Below are 16,518 nucleotides of genomic sequence, written 5' to 3'. Positions count from 1 at the left end.
GCCCTCGTGTTCCAGGTAGAGAGTTTTACATACATCCTCTCATTTTATCCTTTGAATAAACCCTCAAGTGACACGTATTCCTGTTCCTACTTCATAGAGAAAGAAACAGAGGGGCAGAACAGTGACCGAACTCCCCCACGGGCATAAAGCTTAAAATGTAGCCCAGAATGATCCATCACCAAAGCTTGCTTCATAACACACACGATATCCACAGCTCACTGATATTTCAGGAACGTAAAAGAATCTGTGGAGAAACCGATTCCTTTTCTCCCAAATCAAGGAGATGCAGAGGAGCTAAGAGGAGTTTGAAAGCAGGGGCAAAGTTCCCATCCGCGGCACCCGCTCACCTGCACCAACAAGACGAGCTCCTGTCTTAAGTTCACCCTCCTCTACCCTCCGCTGCAGCTCTCCCATCAAATCTTCCCGTCGAATTCAATTCCCAGGGGCACCTGGGCAGCTCAGTGAGTTAAAGCCTCTGCCTTCGGCTCAGGTCATGATCCCAGGGTCCTGGGATTGAGCCCCGTATCAGGCTCTCTGTTCAGCAGGGAACCTGTTTCCCCCTCTCTCTCTGCCTGCTGTGATCTCTGTCAAATAAATAAATAAAATCTTAAAAAAAAAAAAATCAATCCCCAGCACTAGCCTCACGAGCTTGACCCCACGTCAGCTGCTACAGTGAACTCAGAAACCCACTTGCTCAGCCCACCCCACTTCTCAGAAGACAAGACTGCTTCAGAATTGAGAGGTTAACTTTCTAAAACACTTCTTCATTTGGGCTCTCCCTGAGAAATCCAGGGTTAATGTTTAACTCTGGGCTTGCTGTGGAGTCCAGTCCACAGGCTCGACAGAGCAGAGAGAACGGAGACTGGCCGGGGCACAGCCCCTGCTCACGGCTCCCGGGCCAAGGACACCACAATCCTACCGCTGGGCGCTCCCTTCAGGGACAGTGGCAACAGAAACAAAACAGACCCTGGAGAAAAGCCACAACGGCAGTCCACGTCACACAAACCTGTTCTAGGTCCAGAGCGACACTGTCCCGTGTAAGCCCTCCACCCCCCATCCCCCGCCCTACCCTGTGGCTCCCAGGACCAAGGCAAATAATCAAGACTTCCTGCATGAAATACGCTTTGGATCTTGAAGACTTCTCATGAAGGCGAATGATCTCAGTAACAACGGCCAGATTGATTTCATGTGGAAATGATAAATATTTTTGACATATTGGGTTAAATATATTATCAGAATTAATTTCACCTCTTTCCTTTTTGCTGTTTTTATAGGCTATTGGTCAATTTCAAATTACATAGGCAGTTGGCATCCGGTTTCTATTTGACAGCACAGAATAGACACCCTGGACACAACCGTGCCCGGTGCTTCTTCCTCCCCCTCCCACCCCAGGGCTCAGTCACCGGCTGCACCCCTCCCTTGCTCCGGAGCTCCCCAGGGCTCCCCATGACGGTTCACATCAACCTAAAGTCCCTCTCCCCAGCCTTCCAGGCAGCCCTGGTGGAGGCACTGGCCTAGTGCTGACCTCAGCGAATGCCCCCGAAGCCATCTCCACCCTCTTGCATCCCTTCCACCTTCCTGGCATGCTGCCCGCACAGGGCCGAGAACCACCCCCTCCTGCCCCCACTCCTCATGGTCTTTTACCTTAGAAGTTTGCACATAATTACTCCCTCCCTCCTCTTTAATGAGCTCCTGGCTCCCAGGGTGCAACAAGGAACATGGGCCCAGACTTGCCCTCCTTCTGTGGCTGGTCGCGGTCCAGCCACACCCACTTGGCCCTAGTACTAATGCCCAACAGGTGGGGGCCTCCTGAGCCCAGCCCGTCACTCACGCTGCACACCTGTCGGGCACTGACACCAGGCGGAGGGACAGGGACTGGATGCTCCCTGCTCCCACAGCTTCTTCTCGGAGCTCCTTTGCTGGCGACCATTTCCCCGCTTGCCCTTTCTTCAAGTATTCAGGCTCCTCCTCTTCCGGGAAGCTCTCTTCCCACCACCCCAGGTGTCCTTCCCTGAATTCAGCCCAGCAATGCCCACTCTTCCCGCTTTTAGCAACTCCGGAAGCACTCACCACCCGGGCAGAAGGAAACCCCTACTGTCGGCGGTCAGACGTTCATCAAGCCCCTGCACCTGTAGCATTTAATCCTTGCAGCAATTCCTTGCCACAATAACCAGCCCAATTTACAGATGAGAAAACCGAGTGATAGAGAGATATTGGGAGTGATAGAGGAGATTGCTCAGGATCCGGCCCAGCCAGGATCTGAAGCCAAGAAATCAGGCTGGGGTGCCTGGATGGCTCAGTGGGTTAAGCCTCTGCCTTTGGCTCAGGTCAGATCTCAGGATTCTGGGATCGAGTCCTGCATCGGGCTCTCTGCTCAGCGGGGAGCCTGCTTCTCTCCCTACTTGTGATCTCTCTCTGTCAAATAAATAAAATCTTAAAAAAAGAAGAAGAAGAAGAAGAAGAAGTCAGGCTGTAAACTTCTGTGTTCTCTGATGTTGTCAGAAGAGCACAGACAGACCAAGGTTTGAACCCCAACTTTATCATTTTCAAGGTTCGTGGTGTTGTGCAAGCTTCTTAGTCCCTCTCTGCATCAGTTTCCTCATTTGTAAAACAGCAGGGATTATCTCAGAGCTGCCATGAGGATTAAGTTGAGGAGGGATTGCATTTAAAACAATCCTAGTGAGGAACCTGGGGGGCTCAGTTGGTAGAGCACATGATTCTTGATCTCAGGGTTGTGAGTTCAAGCCCCACATTAGGTGTAGAGATGACTTAGATATAAAATCTTTTCTAAAAAATGAAAAAAATGAGGGGCACCTAGGTGGCTCAGTGGGTTAAACCTCTTCCTACGGCTCAGGTCATGATCTCAGGGTCCCTGTCCTGTGAGGACACAGTGAGAAGGTGGTGGTCTACAAGTCGGAAAGAGAGCCCTCCCCAGAAAATGACCATGTGGACACCCTGATCTCACCCATTCAGCCTCCAGAATTATGAGAAAATAAACTCCTGTTGTTCCAGCCACAGGTCTCTGTTATTTTGTCGTGGCAGCCTGAGCAGACTGAGACAGGAGATCAGTCCGCTTTCACTCCATGTTTTGAAAAGCCCAGAAGACGAGAAATGACACAGCCCAGCCTCACAGGAACCTCCAGAGCTCAGTGCTTCATGGCACAGAGGCCCCCATAGCCAGCACAGGAAGACAGTCTTCTCTCCACATCTCTTGGACCTTTCAACCAAGAAAAGAACTGGGCTAGAATAGCCCAAGTGTGAGAAACAAGCCCAGGGGCTGGACACCGGCCAGGTGGAGTGTTTTCTCAGAGCTCTTCACATCATGGGTCCAGACCACACATTAAAATGCAACCACCAGGGTGCTGTGTGGCTCAGTGGGTTAAGCATCTGCCTTCGGCTCAGGTCATGATCTTGGGGTCATGGGATCGAGCCCCGCATCGGGCTCTCTGCTCAGCAGGAAGCCTGCTGCTCTTTCTCTGCCTGCCTCTCTGCCCATTTTTGTATCTCTGCCTGTCAAATCAATAAATGAAGTCTTTTAATAAATAAATAAATAAATAAAATGCAACCACCATGATACAATTCCTTCTCCTGATCTCAAAAGGAACAGTGCACATTGCAGGCAAGTTTTTAGGTGTCAAAAAGAAAATGGGTGTCAATCCTACTATCCAGAAAAAATACACTATTAATATTTTATGCATCCCCTCCCAATCTTTTTAGGGCCTGTATAAAGAGGGAGACCTCTAAGATTCTCCCACAGCTGAGCTCGGGCTACAGATATGCTTCCATAACCTTCCTTTCCCCTTCAATCTTAGATCAGAACTATTTTCCCTTCTCACCAAAATTTCTTTGTAGACCATTTCATCATTGGGTAGAACCATAATTTATGTAACCATTTCCCTATTGTTAGGTGTTGAGGTGGTTTCTAACAGCACGCCACCATACATAATGCCTTGAGGCACAAGCCACTACATAAATTTTTATTCACTAACCTACCTTGACCACGTCCTTATGATGGATTGCTGGATGCAAGATGGCGGAGATCGCCCACATGAGCTGCTTTATGACTCGTGACCCCCCCTGTGTGGCAGAAGTATGAGAGAGTCTGCCTCACCACATCCTCACCAGCATTGAGTATTATCCCTTTTCAATATTTCGATCACATACTCGAATATCTTTTTGTGTGGTTCTTTAAATATTAGTGAGAAAGAATCAGCACAGGTTTTGATAATTTGGCTCTAGAGGAAAAAAAAAAAACAGGTCCAGGAATGTTCTACTGAATTTGACAGCAGCTGGATTTAGACGTTTGTTTCAAGAAATGCTAAATATTAGGGGCACCTGGGTGGCTCAGTGGGTTAAAGCCTCTGCCTTCAGCTCAGGTCATGATCTCAGGGTCCTGGGATCGAGCCCCGCATCAGGCTCTCTGCTCAGCGGGGAGCCTGCTTCCCCCTCTCCCTCTGTCTGACTCTTTGCCTACTTGCGATCTCTCTGTCAGGTAAATAAATAAAATCTTTTAAGTAAATAAAAACGAAACGCAGTATTACAATATTTAACCACACTTTGTGATTCTGACTCATGGGTAGCAAAATAACCAAAGCGGAGGTTGGAACAGCCTGGCTTTGGGAACAGACAAGCAAATGGGGAGACAAATACCAATATTTATGGAGCGCTTTCCAGGAACCTGTTGTTAACATGCAATGCGAGGGGCGCCTGGGTGGCTCAGTGGGTTAAAGCCTCTGCCTTCGGCTCAGGTCATGATCTCAGGGTCCTGGGATCGAGCCCCGCATCGGGCTCTCTGCTCTGTCGGGAGCCTGCTTCCTCCTTTCTCTCTGCCTCTCTGCCTACTTGTGATTTCTGTCAAATAAATAAAAAAATATATATATTAAAAAAATAAAATAAATTTAAAAAAAAACCATGCAATGCGATACTAAAACTTAAATTCTATGAAGCAACATTATTTCTAGCTCTAAAGACAGGGAGAGACTGAGACCCAGAGAGCGTTTGTGGGTGACCCAGATGACTCAAGCAGCAGCGGGGTCTGGGGAGTCCAACGCAAGCCTGTTCGCCCTCCAGGCAACCTCTTTCTTTCCACTCACCCATTTGGGCTGCGGTACAATCCATGGGCAGCTTAATCTGAAGGTCAGCTCTCTCATTTAGGATGAAAAATACCCATACCACCTGCTTATTTTACTAGATTCTCCAGCAAACTGTTTCCCATAGAGTAGGAGGGAAAGCCTCGTTTATCATTACCCAAATTATCATTGACTGAAAACAGCCATGAATCACAAACAACCTTATACATTGGTCTGTATTGCATTCCTAAAAATGTATATGGAAGTAGAATATAAAAAAAAAAAAGAGAGAGAGAGAGAGACTCCAACAAAGCAAGTATATGTCTTATCAAGGGATTATATTCAACGAGAGCTAAAAACAAAACCAAAATCCATAGTCCGGGGCTGTGAGTGGCCTACAAGAGTCACCCGCCTCAGTCTTAGATGTGGGCATGCTTACTGCCAATACACCAACACATACAAGACACTAGGTTGCCGGAAATAAAAATCCATTTCTCTGAAATAATCATGTACTGGCACACCTGAGTGTATTCTGAAGTTGCATTCGGATGATGGAAAACTCAGGGCACCTGGGTCTAGTTCAGCAGAGAATCTGCTTCACCTTCTCCCTCTGTCCTCCCCACTCCCCCAGCCTAACCCTCCCCCACCCCCACTCTCTTGTTCTCAAATAAATAAATAAATAAATAAATAAATAAATAAATCTTTAAAAAAAAAAAGATGGAAAACTCTGATTTTTAGTGTTGGGAAGAGGAGCTTAATGGTGGTTTTCTAGAAGGGGCAGTGCTGATCCCAAGGAAAACAGAACAAGAGTCTGCTGGCACTAATGCTTTTTGCCAACAATTTTGAAAAACTGGGCAAGAAAAGAATTGATTATCCATCTTTCTCTTGATAAAGTGAGCTTTCTCAAGCTATATCCCTTTCAAGAATACCAGACAGGGAGCCGAGATATATTCCTGGCCATAAACGGTTAGCCGGGGGACTTTGAAAGCAAATGCCTTGGATTTCAGGCTGGGTCTTGCCTTTTCATTATGAACCAAGCCTGTCTGTCTGCCAGACTTTTCCCTTCCTTCCTTCACTCCTTCCTTTGACTTCTTTATTATGAATTACAAATAGAAATACAGCATTTCTGTACAAAGCCCCAAATCTTCAACACAATTTATAAGGTCTTCATGACTGCCAGCTGACCTTTTCCCATCCAAGTACTAACCAGGCCCGACCCTGCTTAGCTTCCGAGATCAGACGAGATCGGGCGCGTTCAGGGTGGTATGGCCGTAGACCAGCTGACCTTTTCAATCCAGTCGACCACCATCACCGCATTTTTGGTCTTCTTGTCACATGGGCCATCTTTCTGGTTTTCAGAGATGCTATTCCACCACAGGACCTTTGCATGTGTGGTTTTTTTAAATGCCTGGTATGCTCTCCCCTGACTCCACTCCTCTCAGCCCTGCCTTTGCCAATGTCTTTCCTACTCACTAATCAAGCCTCAGTTTAATCTTCAGCTCAATTTCCATTTCTTTGAAGGAAAGCTTCCCTGATTTCCTAGACTGGTTCCAGCTCTTCATTATAAACTCTCAGAGCACCTGAAGTGCTCCGTGTCAGTTACTAACTGCACTTCCGCATTTATTTATGGGATAGTTTCTTTGTTCTGATTATCTGGTGAATGCTATCGCTTCTCGGCCTTTTGGCTAAGATCAAGTGTAGTATCTGTTCTTATCAGTTTAATATCTGGTGAATGCTGTAAGACAGAGTCTACCCTGGCTCGTCCCTGTTGCCTCGGTATCTAGCACTGAGCTTGTCTGTATGCATTTTGCCAAATATGAGGGATGGATAAAGAATTGTGATTTTATACTCAGGAAAGCTTGCATTCAAGATTGCTGATCAAGTGAAGACGTTTTCAACAAAATGAAAACTGAAGCAATTCTCAGCATCTCACTGTGGAACTTCTAAAGGCTTCCATCACTAAGGAAGATGAGTCACTAAGTCAGTCACTAAGGAAAATGAGTTCAGATCACAGAAGGTCTAAGGGACAGGATGTTGGCAAATAAGTTAGGAAATCTATGGGCCACCTGGATGGCTTGGTCACTTAGCAGCCCAGCTCTTGGTTTCAGCTCAGGTAATGATCTTGGGGTCATGGGATCGGCCCCACACTGGGCTTCACACTCAGTGGGGAGTTTGCTTGAGATTTTCTCCCTCTCTCTCCTCTGCCCTGCCCTCCCCTGGCTCATGCGCGCTCTCTCTTTATCTCTCTCTCCTCTCTCTAAAATAAATAGATACTTTAAAAAAAAAATCTACATACACATTGACCGTGTACAATAATAATTATGAATGTCTACTTTTGGATATTAAAACAACCAATATACTGGTCAAACGAGCATTTACATTAGGAGGAACACAACTGGAATTAAAATAATTCAGGAACCTCTCCTTGTTTGAGAAGAGAATGGAGGCACTGATTAACATTAGGTTCTATTAAGTATAAATGTTGAGGCATCTAGGGTATCCACATTTTAATATTAGATGGACAATATAGCTTCCAAAACAAAAAAAAAAAAAAAAAAGGAAGAAAAATGGAATGAGGGAAAGGAAACAAAAAGTGTCCAAAAGAATAGAAAGGAAAATAAAAAAAATAAAAAGTAGGGCACATACAAAGCTCAAAATCTATCAAGGATCAGAAGCAATATAATGAATAAAACTTTTTAATTAAAAGTTAGGATATAAGAAGGTGAAAAAAATAAAAAGACTAAAAAATGTCCCAACTCTAGATGTTTAAAAGAAACATTCACGACCTAAAGACATCGAGTAGTTGAATAGAAGGAACGAAAGAGCAAAATACCAACCCAAAAAAAGACCATGGTAGCCATATTCATGTCCAACCCAGGAGATCTGGAGGTTCAAAGCATTGCTAGCTTCAAAGATACTATATAATAAGGAAAGCCTCCTTTTTGCAGAAAGATACTACGTGAAGAAACGTAAATGAAATTTACACCTTCAAGTCGTTGGGAAAATGCAGTCATTGAAAGGGGGCACTCTCTCCAAACAAGGGAACACCCGTCCATTGGCCAAGGATGCATCACTATGCTAGGGGCATGGGAACCCCCATACCACCTGCTTTAAGCAGAGAGACCTCCCCAAGCTCACCAGGGCTAAATTTCCCTCCACCACTGGCCAAGTGATCCGACTCCTGCTACTGTCCAGCACAGGTCCTCAAGTGTCCCGCTGACTTCCACATACCTAAATGCTACGTAGCTTACGTGTCAGTGGTCACCCCTCCTTCTCCCAGCCCCAGGGCAGGAGAAGGGACCCAAGTGCTCTGTGCCAGAGAACTCCCTTCTGATTCTCCCTCACCTCCAGACTTTACCATGTAAGTCTGAGCTGAATTTTTTCGTCATTCATTCATTCATCCTACACGTTTGCACACATACCAGGTGCCGGGCAGTGTCTGAGGTACACAGGAGAAATTCTGGAGAGTTCCCGTCTGACTCAGTAGCTGGCCTAGAAAATCCTGCTCCTATCACCGCCTGGGGAGGGAGGTGTGTTATACCACGTACCAGATTGCCAGGCCATCTTCTACCTTTGGAAACCGAAACTGTCCCAGCTTCAAGCCCACAGGTAGCCCTCAGTTACCCTTTCCCTCAGTTCCCGAGAGGTCATTCCAAACATGTCAATCCTTATTTCACCTCTCCATTGCTCTTTTAAACGACCTTTAGGGGCACCTGGGTGGCTCAGTCAGTTAAGCCTCTGCTTTCAGCTCAGGTCATGATCCCAGGGTCCTGGGATGGAGCCCCGAATCGGCTCCCTGCTCGGCGGGGAGTCTGCTTCTCCCTCCCTCTCTGCCCCTCTTCCCTCCTTGTGTGCATTCTCTCTCTCTTTCTCTCTCTCTCAAATGCATAAAATCTTTTTTAGAATGATTTTAAAAATTATTTAATTATTGCCAAAATTTATTTAATTATTTATTTAATTAATTGCCAAAAATTAATGTCCATCAGAAAAATTAGAACCTAAAGATTAATAAAATTAAAAAACTGATTCTGCCATTTAGGCATAATTACTGTGAATGATCTTTGGTGTACTCTGTTCAGACTGTCTTCTCTCTCTCTCTCAGACACACACACACACACACATCTTTTTGCCCACTGATTTCCATTATGAAGGAATATTTCGTCTCAGGGCAAAAAGACAGTGAAGACTGTTGCAAATCACGATGCCCTTAATAATCACACGTTCCCAGGATTAACTCCATGTTCTTCATTGATAATTGACAAAATCAACAGCACACCAAATAATAGAAATACCTTTGAGCAGTGCCCCCCGCAAAAGTAGAAAATTGAGATCTTCGTATTAGTTTTCTATAAACCCAGGACGGACAGCCTCGGCACCTGCTAGGCAACACAAGAGAAAACACTGACAATGGCACACCTCCTGCAGGAGACGAGTCTGTACTCTCTGAACACCTCCAAATCCTCCCCCTCTTTTTAAAAATTGTGGCACGGACCCTTAACAAGAGATATACCCTCTTCACGATGTTTTGTGTATGCAGCGCAGCGTTGTGAACTATAGCCATAATGTTCTACAGGGGAGCTCGGATGTACTCATCCTGCATGACTGAGACTTTATAGTGGTTGAACAACCCCTGCCTCCCCTTCCTTCTTCCTCTGGCAACCGCTCTTCTACTCTTGGTTTCTATGAATTTGACTACTTTGGATCCTTCATGGAAGTGGGATCGTGCACTATTTGTCCTTCCGTGACTGGCTTATTTCACTTAGAATCACATCCTTCCGTTTCATCCTTCCAGTCACACCTGGCAGGATGTCCCTTTTCTAAGGCTGGATAATATCCCGCTATATATGTATATATGCCTCATTGCCTGCATCCATTCTTCTGTTGATGGACGTTGAGGTGGTGTCCTGTCTTGGCTGTTGTGAGTGCAGATATCTCTTCGAGGTCTTGATTTCAATTATTTTAGAAATAAACCCAGAAGTGGGTTTGCTGGATCATATGACAATCCTAGGAACTTCCACAAGTCAGGCTTGAGCCACAGAGTTGCTGCAGGGCTGATGGGACAATGGGCTGCCAGGTGGGCCCATCAGATCCTCCGGCTCCAAACCCCGAATCTAATCGGACAGATTCCCAGCAGGACAGATCGCTTGGAAAGCTGGGAGCACGGGTTTCCAGATGGCTACTCCAGGTCACTTGAGGAGCCTAGAAATATACAGCTTCTCCAGACTCACTCAGAGCCTAATGCATCTGAATATCCAAAGGCCAGGCCTAGAATCTGTATTTTATGAATATCCTAGCTGATGTCGGAGCTTTGTCAAATTTGGAAAGCACACCAGAGGGCCAAGTCATGACTTTCTTGGATTTCAGGAGACATCTCAACCTCTTCCGTCAAGCTTGTGTCAGGTTGTTGGATTAGGTGATTGCACTGCAGAGACCTTTAACTGACACGGCCCAGAGCCGAAGCCAGCGCTCTGAGCACCTGCCGCATTACGGCCCTCCATTTTAATGTTCTGCATCAGCATCTGCCTCTCTCCGGCATCTTTTCCCACGTCTGGGCATTATACATACAAGGAAAAAGGTCCACAGGACAAAGCGGCTGATCTCCCTAAATTCTAGGGAGACTGTTCTCTGTAAGATGATTTTTCTGACTTAAATCACACTCCTGTTGGCCACAAGGGCTTGTGCTAAAGACAGTGGGGCCCACTCTTTCTCCTGCAGGGGCACCTGGAGGCTCTGGTGAGTGCGTTTGTGACTCTGGACCAGGGCTTCTAAGAGACCTTTCCTCCAATGGTAGGAAGTCCTATGGCCGCGCTGTCATTTTGGATATGTGGCTATTGAGTACTTGAAATGTGGCTCGTGGAGGAACTGGGTTATTTTATTTTAATTAATTTACATTTAAATAGCCACAGACAGCTAGGAGCTCCTGTTTTGGACAGCGCCCACTGAGGCGGGCAGGGAACACCAGCTTTGCTTTACAGACCGGTACTCAGAGAGGGGAAAATGACATGCCTGAGGTCACTGACTGAGACAGGGCGAGGATTCAAACCCAAATTCAATCCATGATACGTGAACTGCTTTGCCACACACATACACACACACACATGCACACAAAGTGTGTAAAATGCTGATAGGGGATCAAATAAAGCTGAACATCCCGCTTCTGAGATATCAGCTCTGTTTTAGTTACAAAGCCAAAACAAAAAGGAAAGCCACGAAGCAGGACACACACTATCAATCCGCCTCACCATGTAGACAGTCCGGCCAGGGGATTTGGCTGTCTCCGCCGCCAGTGCTGGCTCGAGAGCGGCCTTGTGGTCGAGCATGTTTTACTGCGTGCCCAAAACTCCAAGATAGCTGAGCCTCCCAGCACAAACGTGATGGCCGGGGGCGCGGGGAAGGGGGCCCAGAGGCAGTGCTGCAGCTCCCAGGGGGAACACCACGTCTGACAGGTCACATTCGGGCCACCGCACGGATGGGGACGGGGCCCCACCGCCCTGGAAAGCGTCCCCGGCTGCCTCCTCTGCTCACCGCGCCCCGGGAAAACGCGGTTCTAGCAGTTACGGTCAGCCATTTAAATCACATTACCCTGTAAGTGGATATACAAATTGTCAGCCCTAATGAAATTTAGGAGGAAGCGGTGGGAGGGGTGAAAACACTCAGAACTGGTTTCTTGGTTTTCGGACCCGGATTCAAGTGGTTTACACTCCTCGCTGAAAACGTGCTTGGAGTGCGGTTTCTCTGCCAGCTCTCGGGGGCTCTCCCGGGGAAGCCAGGGTTGAGTCTTCTCCACCCCCCCCCACCCCGCCCCAGTTCGCCCTGAAACTGCACCGCGAGGCCGAGCCCCTCGCACACACGGAGCTGCTGCCGGCAGGAGAGGGTCTTCCTCTTCTCTGCACCCCACCAAAGGCCTGGCGCTCGGAAGCATCCGGGAAATGTGGAATGAAAGAGGCCGAGCAGACAGGCCCCATGCACAGCCTGAATCGTGAGAGTCGGAGAGGCCCTCGGAAAGGAAATCCACGGGGGCGATGCCAGAAATGCCTCCGCAGAGACTGCGGGGGCGGCGGGGGCAGGGAGGAGGCCCCTTGCAGTGTCTTCTAGCGGAACACTCGGACTCCCGAGACCGTGCGCTGAGCAGCGTCTAGGATTAACTAATGAATTATCTGCCACTAAATAATCGATCAGGCTTCTCTCTCCAGGGCAGACAGGAGAGCTAGTGGAGGGAGATAATAATATAATGGCTTCCATTTATGGAGTGGTTACCCCGCCTGCCTGACACCACGCAAGCACTTGGCCGCGTCATCCTCCCCAAACCTCTGCTCAGTGGATACCGTCTGCCCTCTCTACAGACGAGGAAATGAAAGCTCAGAAACTTGCCTAAGACGGTGCAGGTGTTTCTGATTCCACCGCTCACAGTTTTTTTCCTCCCCTCCCCGCCCCCACCCCGTGCGGGTGAGGCACCTGGAGGATGGTGTGTCCTGGAGGGAGATGGGCCAAAGAGAAGCTTTCCCTACCTCGCAGGTCTGCGGGGCCCACGCAGCCTGGGCCAGCTTTCATTTGCATTTCTTCTATTCCAAACATCGGGTCTTGAAGTCCTGTTCTCCTCCACCTTGACACTATTTCCTGGGACAAAGACATTGCTCTGCAGAAAATCAGACTCACTTCCCCGTGTGACCCCTTCCAAACCGAGGCGCATGTGTCAGGGAGTGAAGCCCAGAGAAGGAAAGGAATGTGCCCGAAGTCACACAGTAAAGCGGTGGCCAGCATGGGACCAGAGTCCAGACATTGGAAGTTTTGCTGGGTCACCCTGCCTAAAACCCAGGTGCAGGATTCTCCCAGCGCTGGTGCCCGTGCAAAGGGAAACTTTGCCTAACACCCCCCGCCCCCAGGGCTCTCCCATGGCACAAGAATGAGACCTCGGACATGGGCTCAACGTGAAACCTAGCACGAGTGACTCTGGGTCTGGAACAAAATGTTAGATTTCTAGCGTGCCTAGCTTTCCCTCCTTCTCTTTCCAGCAACCCTGGGGGGCCGAGAGACCTGGCTTTGCTTCTTACCAGCACTATAGATTGGGAAACATATGTGATCTGCTGAAGCTTCTCTTGCTCCTATAAAATAGAGACAGAAACCCTTCTTTGTGTCAGATGCGGAGAGCTCAAACAGAATAATATAAGTAGAACTATTATGGGCTTAATAAAGGGGAGCAGTTGCTGATAAATCTGGGCTGTGAGTTACAAAATCTTCTTATACCCACTTTGTGGACAAGAAGACTGAGGCTCAGAGGAAGCTCAGCAGTTTGCCCAGGGGGACACAGTTTGCTACCCACAGGAAGTGAAGTGGGGCGAAAGGTGTGCCTCAGATTCCGAAGTCTGGGCTGCTCTTTCCAGCCTCAGACTCCTGCTCCGTAAAGAGGAGGTAAGTCCCCACCCTGCTCATGTCATAGTCTCTCCTAAGACATGGGAACGCATTCCGCAGAGTTTCCCATGGATGGGGGAGGACTTGGCATGTCTGAGCTGAGGCTAAGCCCATCCTCTGACTCCCCACCCTCTGCTTCCCCAGCCTGAACCTGATCAAGAAACCTTCAGGAGCCCCCTCCCAGTGCCTTGAAGGGAGGGCCCTGCAATTTGCTGAATCAGGGAAGCTCATGAGTCATTGAAAGCCAGCGATGGAACGTGGCTGCTTTCTCCCCACGCCAGTGATCACCACCACCATCATCCCTACTATAACCTGAGTGCATTCTTGGTACCTAGCCATCCTTGCCAACACTGTATAACCCTATCATACCTTCATGTTACCCATTGAATACCGAATGAAGCTCAGAGAGGCAAGTAACTGGCCCAAGGACACACAGCTAAGAAAAGCAAAGCTTGGAGGCAGGCTTTCTGAACCCTAAATTCTTCATCCACCCCTCTACACCTATGGTGGGTATCCAGGGATGAGACAAGGGTATCCTCCTGCAGGTACTATCACAGGAGAGAGAAGAGATAGACCACCACTCGAACACTCTAGAATCTTGACCCATGGGAGAGAGTGATTGCAAAGCTATGGCAGCAGCTAAGATCCTATACAGACCTCCTTTGCAATGTGACATTGCCACTGCTCTCATCCAGAGGGAGAGTCAAGCTTCTCCTTCTTGTGAACATGGGACTCTCCTTGGGATGCTTTGACTCATATAATGCTATAGAAGGGAGACAGTGCAACTTCTGAATTCAGGTCTCAAGGAGCCTTGAAGCTTCTTTTCTCACATTCATGGAATGTGGTACCACAGCGTGAAGGAGCTCAGGCCAGCCTCCCTGAAGCTAAGAGAACACGTCAAGAGAAAAGCCCGGGCAGCAGCCAGAATCAAGCACTGACCTGTGAGTGAGGCCTTGTAGGACAATCCAGCCCCTAGCCAACCTTCCAGGCCCCAAGTAAGGGCAGAGGAACCCCAGCTAACCCAGTCCAAACTGTTGACCCACAAGATTACAAGTCATTCAGCAATAAAGTGATGAAGGGAATGACTTGATTGTTCCTGGCCTCAGTTTTCACATCTGTAAAATGGGGATGACATTCATATCCATATTTGATGAGCTTATTATGAAGAATGAACGAGATGAAGCCCATGAATCGAATCTTGGACTGAGTCTGGCAAGGAGTTAACAGCATCACCATCAAGGATATGCACAGTTCCGGTCCTGGCGTCTGAGGCATGTGGCATGAGGGGATCCCTTTTGTGGGTGGAGGGAGTGTGTACGTAGAGGGCAGCCCTGGGACAAGAGTGTGAGGTAGAACTTACAGCAGGTCACACTAGTGGAACAGAATTTGGTAAGTATGTGGCTAGAATCTTCTCAGTTACAGGGACTTGAAGGCCATCCCAAACTGGGCTAGAAGCCCAGGATTGCAGGGTTTTGAGCCAAGGCGATGCAATACCAAAATGTCCCCAAGATCGTGAAGTCCTTCAGACTCCAAGATCTAAGGAAAAGAGGAGGCAGATGTCTCCACAGGGTCATTAAAGGTCAGTTCTGACCATGCCCTACCCGTGCCAAATATCTTCCCATGATTCCCCGTCCCTCTAAGGAAGATATCTAGGCCCTGGCTAACTACAGTGTGAGCTGCGGTGCACCCCAACCCTTACTATCCCCCTTCCCCTTGACAAGCTGGCATACCCCTCAAATCACAGTTCCTTGGATGGACCACATCTTCTCCTACCCCCGGACATTTGCACAAGCAGTCCTCTCCTTCTTGAATGCTGTTACCCATGCTTTTCCCACTTAACCTAGATAGCCCCTACTTGCCTTTAAAAGCTTAGCTAAAACATCACTTTCTCTAGGACGCACCCTTGAAATCCATGTCCGGGTTTGGCTCTCCCCCCTGGGCCCCCTCTGGCACCCCCATCCTTCCCTGATCTCATGTCATTGTGACTGCTCGTTACTCAGGGAGGGCTGGACCATGTTTGCTTTGCTCACCGCTGTAACCCGTCACCTAAACCAGTGCCAGCATACAGTAAGTGTTCCTTAAATACCCTTCCTACCAAGTAAGTGATAATGCAGTAAATGAGTTGGAAGGTCCTTAGAGATAAAACAGCACCAAAAAGGAAATCAGAGGCTCAGCAAAGGGAAGAGATTTGCCCCAAATTACACATAAAGCTATGTCAGAAGCAGGAAAAGGCCCCACCTTTACTGAATGAGGCCAATTTTCTTGGATGGCCGGGAGGGACCCTGGTTGATGAGGGAGGATCCCTCCTTGATCATGAACGTGGATGAGTCAGGACCTGTCTGAGCTTCCCAGGGGATGGTGTTCTCCAGGTGAAACTGCATGCTTCTCAGGGGCCGGTGTCCTCTGGATGAGAAGATGTGCAAGGGACCTTCCCAGTCTGTGACCCTTCCACCCAGGGACCCCCACTGTGTCCGAGGACTTGGTGACTGACCTGGGTTCTGACTGCAGGAGCGTGACAGGTGGACTGAAGTACCAGGAGAAGCAGCCTGCCGGGTAGCATAACTACTTGCTGTATCAAACTCCAAGATGCCTGTCCGATCATAGACGTTTACAATTTAATCACGTAACAGTGCAAGGAGGGAGTTTCTGGTGAGTGCATGGCTTTCTTCCCTGGGGTGGAGGGGTCCAGGACCTGGCTTGCCCTGGCTCCATCAACCCCTAGCCTGTCAGAGCCCGCTGCCCCCCACCGGTGGAAGGGAGAGATGCCACGGAGAACTCATACGGGCTGTTCAAAGACTCCACGCTCCAAAACCAACAGACGCCACCTCTGTTCACGTTCCACGGCTAGAAACTAGCCCTTGGGCCAGCCCCCGCTGCAAGAGGACCTGGGCAATGCAGTCTTTGGAGGGGCAGCCCTCTGGCAGGATCAGTTCCACATCAGGAAAGGAAGAGCATGAATTGTGGGTGCACAGTCGGCTCTTGGGTCAGACTCAAGTTCTCTAAACTTCCATTTCTTCATCTAGAAGATGAAGACTACATC

The 16,518-nt window shown here is 48.4% G+C and overlaps 1 pseudogene; it reads left to right on the top strand.

Annotated features, from left to right (window-relative positions):
* The first annotated feature begins 6,734 nt into the window (after window positions 1–6,734).
* LOC123394461 lies at window positions 6,735–6,838 on the top strand (annotated as a pseudogene).
* Window positions 6,839–16,518: the final 9,680 nt, after the last annotated feature.

Source organism: Mustela putorius, unplaced genomic scaffold (genome assembly GCF_011764305.1).
Source record: "Mustela putorius furo isolate JIRA1106 unplaced genomic scaffold, ASM1176430v1.1 tig00000095_pilon_pilon_pilon, whole genome shotgun sequence".
In the NCBI taxonomy this organism is placed as follows: Eukaryota; Metazoa; Chordata; class Mammalia; order Carnivora; family Mustelidae; genus Mustela; species Mustela putorius.
The sequence above is the reverse complement of the archived record's forward strand: the minus strand, read 5'-3'. Positions and strand labels throughout refer to the sequence as shown.